Below are 18,446 nucleotides of genomic sequence, written 5' to 3'. Positions count from 1 at the left end.
ATAAATATTTATAAAATAAGTTTTAGTAAATGGTTGGACCTTTTAAATGCAGATATTGTTGTTATGACTACTTAATTTTATTATACTTATTTTAAAGCAATTAATGTTATTGTTATTAAAATATATATTTCTTTGTACATTAAAGTGTAATACCTCGTTGGGCATGTAATTTGTGATTAAAAATGATTATTATGAAATTAAGATTTTATTTTGAAATACCTACCTTTTAATTTTAATAGCCTCTTCCTGTTATTTGTAGCATAGGCAACCAAACATACACATATAATAAATTTCCATAGGTTTGCCAGGAAAGTAGTATCTAATTTCTTAAATAAAATGGTATACCAGGATGTCGGAGTACACAATTTTATCGGGTTTTATACTTTTTTGAGAATGTTATATTTAGATTTCGTTTAATTAAAATGCTAAAGCCGTCAAACAATACCTAAATGTAGGGAATGGGAAATGCATTAATAGAGGCCACAAAAACGTACACAAAGAAAACTAAGTATTTATTAAAGGACCGGGAATCATAGTGAATGCATCAAATGGTATCTAGCAGGGATATTTCATATTCTGTATACTCTTTGATATATACCTATTTGGACAGCACTCTAAAACAAACTCTGAGAAAAAATGTAAAAAGGTTATCAGGGAGAAACAAATACATATTCATATACCATTAATATTTATAGACAATCAAGTCCTAATCGACTAGAAGTCTGATAATCTGAGTTATATGATCGAGAAGCTACAAAAGAATTAATATATTAAAGCAGTGTCTGAGGTTACCTTTGCAAAATCGTTGACTAAGCTTTTTTTTTCGTCTACATTTCCGCTAGAGTTGTACCGCAGATACTCATAATGTTTCATACATTGTTTTTCGTTAATGACTTCTAACAGAGAAGGAAAAAATAGACATTATATTTAGTATTTAATGAGTCATTGGATGTTTAATGTCTCAAATATTTATTGTATTTAATGTACAGTTAAATCGTTGAAACCTTAACGTTAAATCCAATACTGAAGTTAATAGTTACTTACTAAACTATCGTCATAATTAAAAATAATAATTTCCTGTTGATTAAGTGAAAGTTAATGACATAATGTCTTTTAATGTACAATATAATCATTGATAGGTATTTTCCTAATGACAGTACAATAAAATAATTCGTAGTTACATATTTCAAATATATTTCAAGCTTTCTTTGTTGAATGCCAATCGTGGAAAATTAAAGAAAAGGACAATTACAAAAGAAAACTGATATTTATACTGTTTGTTTCATATTTATTAAGTAGATAGTCTACAAGTCTATATATAAGATAAGACAGTTAAAGATAGATGAAATAAAAAAGAAAATATCTTACAAAATAAACAAAAACTTCAAAGGAAGTAAAGAACACGGATGGCACAAACAGAAAGTGGGACAACATTAAAGAAGCGATAAAATTGGCCCAAAATAAGAGCAAGTAATGGATGTCAGAAGACATTTTAATGCTTATGACTGAAAAAAGGTTCTTGAAGTCAACAGACTTCAATAGATATAAATTGATAGGCAGACAAATCAAGAGAAAACTAAATCACTGCATAGAGATTGAAGAGCTAAAAAGTAAATATGACTTTTTGAATATGCTTAAGAAGATAAAAAAATAACAACAATGAGTAGGGTGAAACCAATAAGTATGAGAAAGATGCAGATGGAATAATAATAATGGATGTACTTAGAACAAAAACTTAAAAGATGGACTGAGTCTATAAAACAATTATGTATTAGAGAGGATCATACAGGTGATAATATATAATAGTCTCCCGTTTTATACCGCTCGCGGCTTTGGGAGTATAGCAGGGTAGTCTGCTATATCTAGGGCCTACGGTATACAAGGAAGGTAACATGGCCAGTGCTACACTTTAACCGCCTATTATTACCCCTGGTTTTACCCAAGGTACTCATTTTTTATTCAGGCTGAGTTGACCTGGGGCCTATAGACATTTTTAAAAATGTCTAGTTGTTCTTGCCGGCGGTAGGATTCGAACTCCGGACCACCGGCGTGCGAGGCAAGAATCCTACCGCTTGCGCTACGCAGGCCCTACAGGTAATAATTTGAGTCAGTAAATGAAAGAGGGTTCAATCAAATCTTTAATTTTATTTATTAAACGGGCATTACAAAATAAGAAATATACATATATAATTGATGCCATCTATAGCATCAAAGCATTCTCATTCTCACAACGTGCATTCGTTACTCTTCTTTGTAACTACTCAGCATTCAGTTCAATTCATTATAGCTGGTATTATGGCAGTTTTATAGAATTTTACTTTTAGTTTCATTGAAATCTTTCTGTCACACAACACTCCACTCGCTTCCTTCCATTTTATCCATTCCGCTCTAGTTCTACTGTATGAGTCTCCATCTATTTCCCTATTACTATGTAATACCGATCCTACTATTACTACGAGTAGTAGGTACTATTACTTTCTACAATCATTTTACCATGCAAAGTAATCATTTTATTTGTAGAAACTCAATCTTTATCACAAACTGCCATGAGACTGAATAGCTTATGAATGTAAAGTCCTGTGATCATTGATCGCTTGTACCACTTCAAGTGATGTTGGGTTGGTTGACAGTTGACAGTACGAGGACACAGGACAGGCGGTGCGAGGTCTCATGGCAAAAATAGAGGTTAAGAATTTAGAATAGATTATGGAGAAGATTATTATTAAACAATAGATGCGGTCACAGAAGTAACCTGTTTAGTCACGCAGGACACAAAGAGATAGGTGGCTTTTATCCTGTTCAGGCTGAGAGAATTGGGCGTTAGTGAGTACCTTGTCAACGTAATTGACAGATATTTTACTGACAGATCCTTAAGAGAAAAAATACCAGCATCAGTTTGTCGCAGGGTGTTCCGCAGGGTCCAGTACTAGGTTCCATCCTGCGGAATCTCCTGTACGACGGGGTGTTGAGGCTATAGATGCCAAGGGGATGCACTCTTGGACATGGCTAATGCGGCTAATACAGCCCTGCGTCGTATTAGTAGGTGGATCAGAGAGAACGATCTACAGCTAGCGCCTCAAAAAACTGAGGTGTTAGTTCTTAAAGGGAGCCGGGACAAATTCTCTCTTCGCTTTATAGTGGAAGGTGTGGAGGTTGCACCGGTTAAATCGGTTAAGTATCTCGGAGTCTGGTTGTCGGAAGGACTGAGGTTCGGAGTACACATCCAAAAGACGGTAGAGAAGGCGAACCGAAATCTGTAGGCGTTGATACGGCTGATGCTAAACATTGAAGGCCCAGGTAGCACCAAAGGAGGGTGCTTAATGGAGTTTTCCAGTCAGTGTTAACCTACGCTGCCCTCGTGTGGTGTAGCGCGCTGAACACTGCAAAATACGCCAAACTGATGGAACTTCGCAAAGGCGAATGCTCCTCAGGGTATCTAGCGCATACAAGATGGTTTCAAATGAGCCTCTGTATGTCATTGGAGCGGTGATACCGATCGTTTTGTTGTGCAAAGAGCGAGCGAGAGTGTATGCGAGGAGGATGGATGGAAATATAGATCATAATGAGAGAGAAAGAACAATAGTGGAGTGGCAGAGGTAATGGGTGAATATTAGCGAAAAGGCAAGGTGGACGAAGGAGCTTATTCCCGATCTGACGCCGTGGTGGAAATGTAAGTTCAGGAAACTAGACTACTTCCTGACGCAGTTTCTGACCGAACATGGTAGTTTTGGCACCTTCACAAATAGAATAGGCTCATCTGCCTCGGCAGACTGTATTGTTTGTGGGGTACCGGATGCTCCTGCCCACATTCTTAACTGCCAGGGATGGGCAAATGAGAGGGGAGATTTCGAGAGGCGAATGGGTTTCGGGCTGGATGAAAGAAACGTGGTAAACATAATGTTGAGAGGAGAGAAAGAATTGAGAGAATACATTGTCTGATTTCTGGGGTGATGAAGAAGAAGGAGCAGGAGGATAGATGACGAAATTGAACCATGGAGCCGAAATTTATGGTTATTATTATTTATTAGTTTATGACCTAACAGAAATATTTTCTGATTTACATCCATAAACTAATAGTACTTATATGGCAGAATTAATTGGTACCAGAATAGTGGCTAAAGGGAATAATATAAGTTATGTCCGTTGCATAAAAAGGGTGATCAACTGGAGTGTAAGAACTATAGAGGCATTACTCTGTTAGCATCTGCGTATAAAATCTTCGGCAATGTATTGTTTGAAAGACTTAAACATTTTACAAATGATATTGTTGATCAATATCAATGCGGATTTACTGCTGGAAAGTCAACTACACACCAAATTCAAGCACATAGGCAGATTCTAGAAAAGTCACTAGAATATAATATAGATACACACCATCTCGTCGTCGACTACAAAGCAGCCTATAACAGTGTGAAAAGAACTGCATTATATAATGCACATAAGTTAGTTAAGTTGGCAATGCAAAACGTAAGCTAATGCGTTAGAATTGAAAAAGAAAATTCTACGTGCTTTGACATTAATAATGTTCTAAGACAGGTAGACTCTCTGGCGTGTCTCCTCTTGAATATTGCCTTGGAAAAGGCAATCTGACAATTAAATATTAGAATGAATGGAACTATTTTTAATAGATCGACGCAAATTCTTGCATTTGCTGACGATATAGTTATAGTAGGCAGAAGTATGAGAGATATTGTGCAGTGTTTTACAAGGCTTGCGGACGCGGCAAGTGAATTAGGACTTGTGATAAACGAGGAAAAAACGAAATATATATTGGTTTTTAAAAACCCCCGAAATATCCAACAGAGAATTACCTTTGAGTAAGTCAAAGAATTCACATATCTTGGATCGCTAGTAAACGCAACAAATACGATAAGCGACGAAATAAAAAGACTGATAGCAATAGTAAACAAAACTGTTCACGGTCTCCAGAAACATTTAAAAAATAAAAATACAAAACGAACAGTAAAGCTCAATATATACAAGACCTTAATAAGACCGGTTTTGATATATGGAGCTGAAACGTGCACCTTATCTCAAAATGATGAAAGACTTCTTGGTATTTTCGAGAGAAAAATTCTTAGAAAAATTTTTGGAATCGAAAATGAAAATGGGCTAACGCATCGAAGATACAACTTTGAACTATATCAGTTATACACCGATCCAGATATTGTGAAATTCGTTTAAGTGCAGAGACTTAGATGGGTTGGACACATTGCTAGGATGTCAGATCACAAATACACGAAGAGATTAACATTTTTAAAACCAGAGGGCACAAGAAGTAGAGGACGATCACGAAGGAGATGAATTGATGATGTGAAAGAAGACCTACAGATTTCTAAGGGTCAGAAGATGGAAGGAAGTTGCCAGGAATCTACAGGAGTGGCGATTTCTTTGTGAGCAGACCTAGATCCACAATGGATTGTTGAGCCACTTATGATGATGATTCTCTGTCCACGTCTCCCATATATATTTGAATCATTCATTGTTGAAAGTGTCATTTGCTACTATTTCGAGTTATAGTAAAAACCCTTCTCTAAAAAACTAAAAATGGAAAAAATTTGAACTAACCAAAGTTAAACACAGGAAGAGGGGTGTGAGACATGACCACGAATATGAGGAAAATTTAAGTTATTTCCTTACACCACATAAAAAAAAACCTTAACTCAGTGTTTGCCATGAATCTTATCTTTCTGGTAATCTGTAAAACGGGTTACTCTGCCACCCACTGAAAAGAAATAAAATATAAAATGTATTTGCAATAAAAAAAGAAAGTAAAACCATAAATCAACAAAGCCTAAGTACTTATTCATTATGATATCCAATTTCCGATAGGAGTAGCACCAGAAGAAGAAACTCTTTATTAAAACTTGATCATTAGTTTGAGTAGTTTTGTCCACTATATTTTTTAATTGAGCCACCTTGAACCACGTTGCATCTAGGTAAAAATTTGTTTTCTTTCTTTTTTGTATTTTCTTGTTACGATTTTTTCGTTGTTCGATTAGTATTGATTACCGTTTTTGCTTTTCCCAAGTAAAAAAAAATTTTTGTATTTTAAATAATAAACAAATTTTAAACAGTAGGTATAAAGAATATTCACATGCTAATATGCTTTAACTGTTTTTAATACCTCAAGGTTTCAGCTTATTAATCATTAAAATAAATTCATTGCTCTTTCTCATCAACAATACTCTATTCCATGGGTGGCGGTGTTTGTAATTAAAGGATGCAATGTAAAAAAAGTATTGTAGATTTTATTGTATACATTTTAATGTACATTGTGAGGGCTTTAATTTTTTTTAATACCTACATCAATAATTAAAATAAATAAATTACTCTTTTTTATTAACGGCACTCTATTCCATTCAAAGTCGGAGAATCAGAGAAAACTACAACCGAGAAAGTAGTCAGGAACCAGAACGACTATATTATGATCAATGAAAGATACCGTAATACTGTTAAAGCCGTGAAAGCATATCCTGGATCGGATGTGGCCTCAGATCACAATCCACTTATCGCCAAGATTACACTCACCCTTAAGAATAATAAAATACATCAAAGAATCCCTACATTAGAAACAAGAAAACCTAAAGAACCTAACGTAAAAGAATGCCTCTGACATGAACTGTATGTGAACTGCAGCAAATTGAACACAAACGCCAATGATATTGACGAGTACTGGGATCGACTAAAACATTGTCTACTGGAACCCTGTAAAGAAATACTAAAGACTTCCGCAAGGAGAAAAGAAGAATGGACGAATGACGAGATACTCAATATGATGGAACAATGGAGACAATTTAAAAATAAAGACAACAATAAATACAGAGAGGTGAACCACGAGATTAGGAAGATGATAAAGCAGGCAAAAGAACAATACTATGAAGAGAAATGCAAAGAGATCGAAGACCTTCAAAATAAATATGATCTGTTTAACCTACACAAGAAAGTTACCTACACAGGACTATTATAACACAGACGGACGATAAAGTACAAAGATGGGCAGAATATATCGACGAACTGTTCGATGATGAAAGATGAAATTCTAAAAATTTTAGATAAGAAGCACATTGATGTTTTAGTGACACTCTTGAACCAAATTTATAGTTTAGGTGTATTACTCAAAGAGTGGTTAACGTCGATTTTTATTTGTCTTCCAAAAAAGAAAAACGCAAGAGAATGCAGCGATTACCGCACCATTAGCTTGATGTCTCAAGTTACTACTAAAAGTCATCCATAACCGAATATATCACAAACGGACATAGACGTTATTGATACACAATTTGGTTTTCGCAAAGGCCTAGGAACGCGGGAAGCTCTTTTTTCACTTAATATACTAATACAAAGATGCCTCGATATCAATCAAGATATATACGCATGTTTTATTGACTATATTAAAGCATTGGATAAAGTACGATATGAACAATTAATGAATGTCCTGAAATCAAAGAAGATTCACTACAACGACCTCAGGATCATATCAAATTTATACTATAAAAATCGAGCAAAAGTACGTGTTAACGAACAGCTGTCAGAAGAAATTGAAATTAGACGTGAAGTGAGACGGGGATGCGTATTCTCGCCAATTGAATTGAATAAAGGTAAATGGAGTTCCCATTAACAACATTAGATATGCGGACGACACTGTGATCTTAGCCGAAAATATTGAAGATCTCCAGAGACTGGTGACCAGAATAGCAGAGTATGGAAAAGAGTACGGTCTAACAAGAACGCCAAGAAAACGAAATTTATGAGAATATCGAAAAGAAAAAACGAGAATCTACTAATAAACGGAACCAACGTCGAACAAGCGGACAAATATGAATATCTGGGAATAATGATTAACTCCACAAATGATTACATTCAGGAGATCAAAATCAGAATAGAAAAGGCTAGAGCAAATTTAAACAAAATGAGAAGAGTGCTATATACAAGGGATTTAAAATTGGAGCTAAGGTTGGCGAGGTGCTATGTTTTTTCGACTTTGTTTTATGGAATGGAATCTTGGACCTTAAATGCGACATCAATATCTCGGACATATTAGACGTGGCGAGAAATACACCTTTCTCCAACTGATTATGCAGGGAAAGATCAAAGGAAAAAGAAGCATAGGGAGGCGTAGAATGTCATGGCTGCGCAACCTGAGAGAGTGGTACGGATGTATAGCAAATGAACTTTTCAAAGCAACCGTCTCAAAAGTCCGAATAGCTGTGATGATTGCCGACCTCTGCCGCGGTGATGGCACTTGAAGAAGAAGAAGATTCCATTTAATACAAAAGAAGTATTTAATATTGTAAACCCAAGGAAAAATATGTGTGAGGTATAAGAGCTGATGAAATAAATCCTGACACATTAACATCATCTGTATTTATCTATTACCGATATATTATCTTACCGAATCTGGTTAAACATGGTCATAAGATACAACAAAAAGAATCAGAATATTTAACTAAATGTACGGCAATGAGATATTGAAAATTGTGTAAACAGTAAAATAAACTTATATAGTAAAAGCCACAGTCAGAATGCAGTGTTGGTCTTACGGCGCGCAGCGTTGCCGCTCATGTCGGCACAGTGGTAAGTGTGTGGTAGTTTGGCGATAGACAGAAATCAGGACCGTTTATAAGAGCATAACAAATTATTTCTTTAAATCCCTGTGTACATAAAATATCTAATACCTCGTAAATACTTATATACATTTATACAAAAAAAATGCAAGAAGCTTACAGTATACATAAAATACACAACAAGATCATAACTGAAATGTACTATACGTACAGTACTAAAAAAAAATAAGCATTAAATTTGAGATATTTCTCGTTAATTAATACTAATCGCAATCAATATCTAAATCGTCCTCATCCTCTGAATCATCTCCTATATTAATTATTACCGGTTCAATGACTACTTTTTTGACACGGTTCACATAATTATGCCACTGCTCTTTAGATAGGCGTTAGTAAGCTTCTTTTATCAACCGTTCTACCATTTTTTCTTTAAAATCGACGTTGTTTGAAGCCACATACCTTTTCACTTGACTTCACACTATCTCAATCGGATTCAGCTCGCAATGGTGAGGCGGCAGTTTCAAAATCTTAACACCATATTTTTCCGCAATTGTTTCAATTTTGTACTTGCTGTACTCGTCTTTAAATGCGACCGCAGTAACCAGTAATTCATTTTTTAGGTAATCTTCCTAGAAGAAAATGTTCTTCTCGATTAGTCAATCCTGGATTTGCCTTTTGTTCCACAGTTTTTTAGGGAAATCAAATTTGCTGAAGTGGTATGATGCGTTATCCAGAACGACAACGTTTTCTTTCGGCAAGTTTGGAATTAACGTCTTCTCAAACCATTTTTCATATAGATCTTCGTCAATTTCGTTGTGGTAATCAGCGGTTCCCTTCTTGGCGAAAAAAGTTAATTCGGCCCATGCCACAAAACTAGTTTCGCTTCCAGCATGAAGAAGAACAAACCGATGACCTCTTTGGGTTGGAGATTTCAGTCTAGTAGAGAGCCCTCTTATGAAGGCATCTCGTGGATTCTTGATCGTTGTGTTCCTCCATTCCTTTTTAACTGAAACACCGACGTTAGTCCAAGGCTCATCGGTATAAACAAGGTTTACATTATCCTTCTTCCTCAATGTTTTTATTTATCTGAGGTACTTGTATCTCCACTTTTTTTTTACCATATTCCAAACCCATGTTATTTAGTAGCCTAAGAAATATGGTTTTTGAAAAAGCTGGTAGGTCCTTATCATCCTTCACTCTGTTCATTATGCTGTCGACGGTTTGTGTTATATTTTCCAAAAAAACAAAATCATGGACAATTTTCCTTATTCGAGATTTCACTCCCTCATCTTAAGTATTCTCACGTGAATTGGACTGGAAATTGTTTTTCTTCCTTTTTTGTACCGGTTTCAGTTCGCCTTGCTGGACCTCTTCGCGGATGTCATAAATTTTGCGAACTCTCACACCGCACATTTTCGAGTCTTTTTCGACAGTAATAGTCAAGCTGTCACCATTTTTTAAGTTCAGATGATAGTTCAATACATTTAACACCACCAGTTTTACTTGCACACTAAGAGTCATACCCTGTTTGAAATTCACGACAAATACTGGCAACAGCTCCATGATGTAGGTACTTTCATTCGCTTACGAAAAAGAAATAGAACTGAGCTTTCATAGTTTTTGCCAACAAATTTTTGGTCTAATGGCCAGTACTCAAATCGACAAAGAGACATGTTTGCTTTGCGTGAACAATGAAGATTAAAACTGATTCGCTTCTCTTAATGACTTTATAATGATCTTTATTTCCCAAAGAATGTATTTACAATGAAAGCTATTGAAAATTGATAAATATAGATAAGCTATCAACAATGAGTTTTTGATATATTTTACTTTTTTTATAGTATTTTTCTTCATGTTATTGTTTAGTTCAACAATGTAACTCTCTTATTTATACATCGATGATTGAATCATGCTTTAGTTGAAACAATCATGATAGTCTTTTATACAACCGTATACCATTGTTGTGTGCTCGTATATTCAAATGCTATGATTCTTAAATCCGGTCCTGATGCGCTGCTCGGGGCAAACTGGCAACGTGGTCGGCTGTTCTCCCGTAAGAAATACATTGCCCATCTTACCTGCACTGCATTTTAACTGTGGCTTCTACTATAGTTAGTGGTTAAATAAATGTATTAAAAAAAAATCGATAAATATTTTGCGCCAAAACTTTAAGGACATATTAATATGCAGATGCTTTTTGCATATACTCCAGCCTCTATTCATAACATAGTCTTATAACATTGTACTTTATTTTTAGCATAATTAACTGTGGAACGCCTATGACGATTGTGGTACCGTTCTGGGAAAATACTTGGAATAATTCAAAAAGACACAGCTTCGGCCTCACGATGGGAATAAACACAAGGAGAATGATTCATTGTTGCATATTATTATTAATTTTTCCTAATTTGTTTTACCTGCCTTAGACATGAAGCAATATTACCGCTATTAATTCGTTTTATCTGTCCAAATGACAACGCGCCTTTGTTTTCCTTCAAGTTTTTGATTGAGCAATTGTTTTAAAATAGAGTATCGTGTTTGAAATAAACAAACAATGTACTTTAAATTAAATACAGAACGAGATAAGAGTTTTATTGTATTAATAAAAATGAATATATTATTTTTATTGTTATGTTAAGATCCGACAATTAAAAATAATTATGTGTAGAGAAACTGTGTTTTTTTAACTGAAAAATTATTATGATTAGCAAAAAATTAGACGATAAAGGTGAGAGTTTAAGAAGTTAAAATAAGTAGAGAAGCATCTTGTTGTGTTAACCACTACTTTCTAAAGACAAATATATTATAGTTTTCAGAAAAAAAGAGATAAAAGATGATCAAATGAAGGATATAATGTAAATTGAAACTAAAAAAGGAATACAAAAACTAAAAATTATATACTTTCAATTTGGAAATATATAATAGTACGTTTTATGGCAGAACGTTAAAAAACACTGTCCAAATCAGAAAAATTATAAATATCGATACCTCCTTGTCTTAGTTTTGTAAAAACATTTATAAAAATAATATGACCACCCCGGCAAACTGATGGCATTACAATTCTATATTGTATATTTTCATGTGTTAAGTGTTGACACTACCTGTCAGTGACACTATGGTATAATTTCACTATTTGAGAGAGTGAGTCATCGTTTAAAGGCCCAGAAATGCGGAAAGCTGTTTGGAAATCCAGTGATGTACACTTACTTTTATTTTAACGTTAATTATATTTTATTTTTCAAATATTAATGTTCGAAATAGGCCACAATATATTTATTTACAAGTTTTTACTGACGTTTCGATCTCTATATCCAAAGACCGCTTTCAAAGATATAAATGATAGTTATATTTATTTTATTTGTTTATTATTATATATTTTTATAATCTTATATTGTTTATTTTTTTTTCTATCTTTAAAAACGGAATAGAGATCGAAACGTCAATGTATTAAACATGTAAATAGATATATTGTGGCTTATGTCCAACCTTCTCCCTAAAAATACAGAATGCCACAAACAAGCAGCTATAGAAAAATAAATATATCTGTCATTTGTATGTTTGAAAACGGTCTCTTTATAGAGATCGAAACATCCGTAAATTAAACATTTGAATAAATATATTGTGGCTTATTCCCAACATCATTTCTAAAAATACAGAACGACAAGCGAAAAGCCATAGAAAATAAATAGTACTATCATTTGTATAATTGAAAACGGTCTCTGGATATAGAGATCGAAACGTCAATAAATAAACATATGAATAAATATTTTGTGGCTCATTCCCTACATTCCCCTAAAAATACAGAATGCCACAAACAAAAAGCTATAAAAAAGAAGTAATTTTGCAGAAAGTTTACTGATACCAACCGGCTGTGGCGGAAGTTACGCTAAAACGTCTTTTGACGTGACCCGTCCTTAAAGAGTTACACAATGAAATTTTTTTAAAACAAATTTTAAGACAGTTTCCACACCACTCCAGAGGTATGTCTTGTGGCGCGATACTTTTTTTAAATGGGTGTTCGCCAAGAGCCATATTGTCTTATTAAATAAAATGAACAAAACACTTAAACAGTATAAAACAAAACAAAATAAAATCCTATAAAACAAAATAAAATTCTATAAAAACAAAATAAAAATAATGTTTGATGTGTTTAAACACAAACACTATACACACTTACTATGTTCTTCTCGTTTTCTTTTTGTTTTTGGTTTTTTTTATGCTGATGTTCTTATTAAACTATTAGAAAATATTATTCGCTGTCTAAACCTGAAGATGCAGTGCTGCTATCGCTGTCATTATCTTCACCACCTGGTGTAATTATAATTGGCTCAAGTAAAACTTTTATATAAGTGTCAAGTTCCCACATACGATGTTCTTCTTTAATTATGTGGCCTATACATTTAGCCCATTTCTCTGGAGTTACATGGAGGATTGCTTGAATCAAAAGTTTCTTAATTTCGTTTAATTTGAACGTTTTGTTATTGCGTGCTACTTCTCCTTTCACTTGCTCCCAGATAAGTTCAATGGGATTAAGTTCGCAATGATAAGGTGGTAGACGCAGAACTTTGACACCATAATCTTTTGCAGTTTCATCTGCATCATATTTAAGATATTCAATTTTCCTTAACCGTGCAATGTCAAGGAGCTAAATTTTGAGCATTGATTCTTCGTTTGCAATCCCCTTTTCTGTAAGCCATTGTTGAATCCTCCCTTTTAATTTCTTTAATAATCACCTGTTTTTTTCGACTCAAATTGAAGAAAACCATCATCAAGAAACCCTGTATCACTTCCTATATGAGTGAGGATTAAACGCCGTCCCTTTCCTGATGGAGCTTTTAATCCTGTATATCAGCCTTCTATAAATGCTTCGCGTTTACTTTTGACATTTAAATCTTGCCAAACTTTTCCAACTGTATGACCTTTTCCAACCTTGGTTAATCCAGGTTTCATCCAAATAACATATTTTGCGTCCAGTGCTGCGAATTTTGCGTATTTCTTCTAAATATTTTCTTCTCCGCACAATAATTTTATTTTTTTCTAATAGCATACTTTTTCTGTTGAGTTTTACATATCGAAAGTTCATTTCACGCATAGTCCTGGTTAAGACTCTACGAGATATCTTGGGTAAGGAGTCATCGTTTTCGAGATCTTGAGAAATATTTTTCAGTGTCGGAATTTCACTCCGAAAATAAAATGAATGAATTTTTCGACGTATAATATTCCTTGTCTCGTCATCCAAAACAATGCTTTTCCTACCTCTAGTTTTACCTTTTTCTTGCTTTTTATTTTCCGATGTATTTTTAAGTACACGATAAATACAGCTAACGGATACTTTTGTTAAACTGCTACAAATGTCGACCGCTTGGCTAACATTTAATTCCATTTTTCTGCCGACAATTCCTTCATAAACGTTTCGTATTATTACCTTCTCTTCGGACGTTAACATTTTCCGTCTCTTTTGCGGCATTTCATTTTTGGAATCAACATCAGAATTTTGCAGTCTTCTCTTGGGACAACTCGGTTTTTCGTCCAACTCCAATAAAACTCAAACCAAATAATCACAGAATATAACTAAAAATTTACTATAAAACGACAAACTATAACACTCGTATTATCAATAACACGTTTTATCAATAACACAAACTTATCGCATAAAATACCCTACCCTCAGAAACGCCAATGTAAATAACCTATTGTTGATGGGCACTCGCTCGACAAAAACTAGTCTTACGGCTTTCTGTGGATCTGAATTGAAACGGAATTCCGTCGCTAATTCCAAAGTTGCCAAACGATTGAAAAATATTGTTTTAAAATATCGATTTTTATTTTATAAATTTAAATATGTAACGAAACGGAACATATAAATAAAATTTATTTCATTACAATTTTGTGCTTAATTTTTACTATTGAAAAAATCAGGTTTTTTTTGTATTTTTATGACGGTAATAATCGCTGCATGGAAGAATACAGGTTTTGTATGACCATAATTACTACTTGTGAACAAGAATTGGCTACATTGTACGACAACTTCTGGTCAAGTCCACTATAGAGAAGCACAAATAAATATACTACTTTATATATTCTGTAATTTCTTATGAGGAAACGCAAATTGCAATCGAGAAAACAGGCAGTTTTCGAGGGCCGCTGTGTATATTTAAATTTGAGGATATTCCGCGTTTAAACTATGATATCACTCTTCTAAATTGAGGGTTTCTACTTTAGTGTCAACGTCAAAAAGTAGAACATTTTTCCATCATGCATCCTTAAAGTTTATGGTCTCAGAGTTATGGAAATTTAAGAAACTTACATAGTGGTAATAAGAAAACACAAGTGTTTGCGGAAAACGTGGTACGGAACTCAACAACAAAAATGGCGGAGACAAATGTTATAAACATCAAACCCTTTGATGGAAATAATTTCTCCAACTGGATATTCAGAGTAAAATTGTTACTGAAACAGGCTAATGTCTAAGCTGCACTATCCCAAGATGAACCTGCAAGTGATGTCGCTCGAGAAGTATATATGAAAAATGATGTGAGAGCCTGAAATCTAATTGTGCAATGTTTACATGACAATGTACTGGAAATGATTCAATCAAATACCTCAACAAAATAGATTATAGGTACATTGGAAAATACCTACCAAAAGAAGGAAATTTCGACACAGGTTTAACTGCAGCAGAATTTAAAGTCATTGAAATACACAACAGGGTGTTTAAATATGTTTTTAACATAATTCAATTTAACTGTGTGGGAACTTAAAAGTGCAGGAAGTCAAGTACAAGATAGTGAAGTTGTATCACAATTACTCTCTGCAATGCCTGAAGCTTATCAAGCCGTTACTACAACAATTATGTTTTGTCAAAATGAAACTAAAGTTACATTAGATTTTCTTAAAAACAAGCTACTAATGGAAGAGACATGGCGCAATAAAAATGATCGTAAAACAAATCCTGATGTTGTATTTGTAGCAAATAAATAGCCATGGAATAAATGGAAGAATAAAGCTGGAACCAGTAATGTTAATGTGGGAAATAATCAACCATTTCATTTTAAATGCCATAACTATGGGAAATTGGCAACAAGAGCAATCAGTGTTGGAAAAATAAAAATGGAAATAGGGCATTCCCAGCAGATAATGGTGAAAAGGAAACATTTTTAATTGCAAAGGAAACCACCTTAGTAAGCAACTCAGAATCTGGTGAAATAAATTTCGTAATAGACAGTGGTGCTACAAATCACTTAGTTACAAAGGATATTAAACGGTTTTTAGATAATATCCAGGAAATAATGTATAACATAAATGTAGCAAAGAAGGAACAATCATTAGAAGCAATAAAGCAAAGTGATTTGAATCGTCAACCAGTAAATGGTAACCAAATTAAGATGAAAAATGTATGGGTATCTAATCAACTTTCATATAATTTAATGTCTGTGAAGAAAATTAAATTTTCTTCACAGACAATATTTTCTTTACTTTGAATAAGACAATTAAAAAGGAAGTTAGAAAAGATCTGAGACGATACAATACGATGGAAATAACTAGAGTAATAGAAGAAAACAAAAGCTTGAAAGTACTCAGACAGAGCATGTCCATTGGAAGAAAAAACGTCCACAAATTAAGAAATGAACAGGGGCAAATCATTGAGGATAGAATTCAAATTATGAATACGATAGAGAGTTTTTATAGACAACTATACAAAGAACAGCAATGTAACCGGAGTGGATCATTACCAAAGATAATCAATCAGGGATCTGAAATTTTACCGGACGTAACACCCAATGAAGTTCGAAGGTCAGTGCAAGAAATGAAAAACAATAAGTCCCCCGGAGGCGATGAAATAGTGGCAGATGCCTTGAAGGTGGCTGGAAAAAGATTATGGCAGGTCCTTGCCAAACTATTCACTAGATGTTTGCAGGAAGCAATAACACCAACCCAGTGGTATAACGCAGAAATTATCATACTTCATAAAAAAGGGGATGCTACCGACCTCAGGAATTACAGGCCCATAAGTCTACTTTCACATATTTATAAACTATTTACAAAAATAATTACGAAACGACTAGAAAATAAATTGGAATTTTATCAGCCCATAGAACAGGCGGGTTTTAGAAAAGGCTATGGAACAAACGATCACCTACTGGTAATAAAAAATCTTATAGAAAAATGCACTGAATATAATAAACCACTAGCTTTAATATTTGTCGACTATGAAAAGGCATTCGACACCGTAAATCAACAAAAAATGTTGGAAGCCTTGACAGAATGCCGAATTGACTATCGGTATATAAATATAATTAAACATATATACCAAAACGCAACAGCCAGTGTTAGAGTGGGTGATCGTCAAACCCAGAAATTCCCGATACAACGTGGAGTACGCCAGGGGGACACCATATCGCCGAAACTGTTCACTACGCTTTTGGAGTATATATGTAAAAGGGCAAAACTGACCGACAAGGGCATAAACATAAACGGAGAAAAGCTTAGCCATCTAAGGTTTGCAGATGATATTGTACTAATAGCTGATAGGATAGATGAGGCCAAAGAACTTTTAAATCAGCTCTACCTTTCCTCGCTAGAAGGGGGATTGAAAATAAATATATCTAAAACCCAGATGATGACAAATCTTGTAGTCAGCGAAGATATATGCGTAGGAACAAGATCCATAGACCAGGTAATGGCCTATAAATACCTAGGTCATGAGATTCGCATAGGAAAAGATAACCAAACCGTTGAGCTTCTCCGTCGTATAAGACTGACTTGGGCAGCCTTCGGCAAGCTGAACCATATTTTCAAATCGTCTGATATACCAATATGCCTTAAAAGAAAAACGTTTAATCAGTGTGTTTTGCCAGTGTTAACTTACGGTGCCGAAACGTTGACCATGACAAGGAGAACAGTTCAAAAGATCCGTGTGTGTCAAAGGGCGATGGAGCGTGCTATGTTGGGCGTTTCACTACGAGACAAGATCCCAAATCGCCAGCTACGACAAAGAACAGGAGTGGCTGATGCAGTAGAGAGAGTAGCAACACTGAAATGGAACTGGGCAGGTCACGTGGCTCGAATGACAGATAATAGATGGACAAAGCGGATACTGGAATGGAGACCAAGAGATGATGCCTACCGAAGCAGAGGTCGTCCACCAACACGTTGGACTGACGATCTAAAACGTTGTCATAGAAATTGGATGCAAGAGGCACAAGATCGAAATAGATGGAAAATTATGAGGGAGATCTATGTCCAGCAGTGGATAAGCGAAGATTGAATGATGATGAAGAAAATGGATGAAGCAGGTCTTCAACTTGTATTCAAAGATACACAAGTCAACATAATGAAAGGAAATCATGCTGTGATAACTGGTGAGTTAGGAAATAACTTTTATAGTGTTAAATTAAGATGTAGACATCTAAAAGAAGCACAAACTACAGCCTGAAGTAATAAATAAATTTAAAGAATGTATTGAGATAGTCACTGCTAATTTAATGTAAATGGAACGAATAAGGTGTGATCATGGAGGTGTATACTCTTCAAAAGCTTTTAAAATATTATGTTCAAATAATGGAATCAAAATTCAGTACACAGTACCTAAGAATCCAGAATAGAATGGTGTTTCTGAACGTTTTAACAGAACCATTATGGAAAAGGCAAGGTGTATAATTTTTAATTCAAATTTAGATAAAAGCCATGGTGAACAGCCAAATATGGGAAAGATAAAATTATTTGGTTGTAATGCTTATAATTTAATATCTAAAGACAATAGGAAATCTAAGCTTGATCCTCGTAGTGAAAAGCTGGTTATGGTGGATTATTCAGATAACAGCTACAGACTATGGAATCCAGAAGTGAGAAATATAATGCACGGAATATAATTTTTGATGA

The sequence above is a fragment of the Diabrotica undecimpunctata genome, chromosome 4 (assembly GCF_040954645.1).
Source record: "Diabrotica undecimpunctata isolate CICGRU chromosome 4, icDiaUnde3, whole genome shotgun sequence".
Lineage (NCBI taxonomy): Eukaryota > Metazoa > Arthropoda > Insecta > Coleoptera > Chrysomelidae > Diabrotica > Diabrotica undecimpunctata.
Note: the sequence above shows the minus strand (reverse complement) of the source record.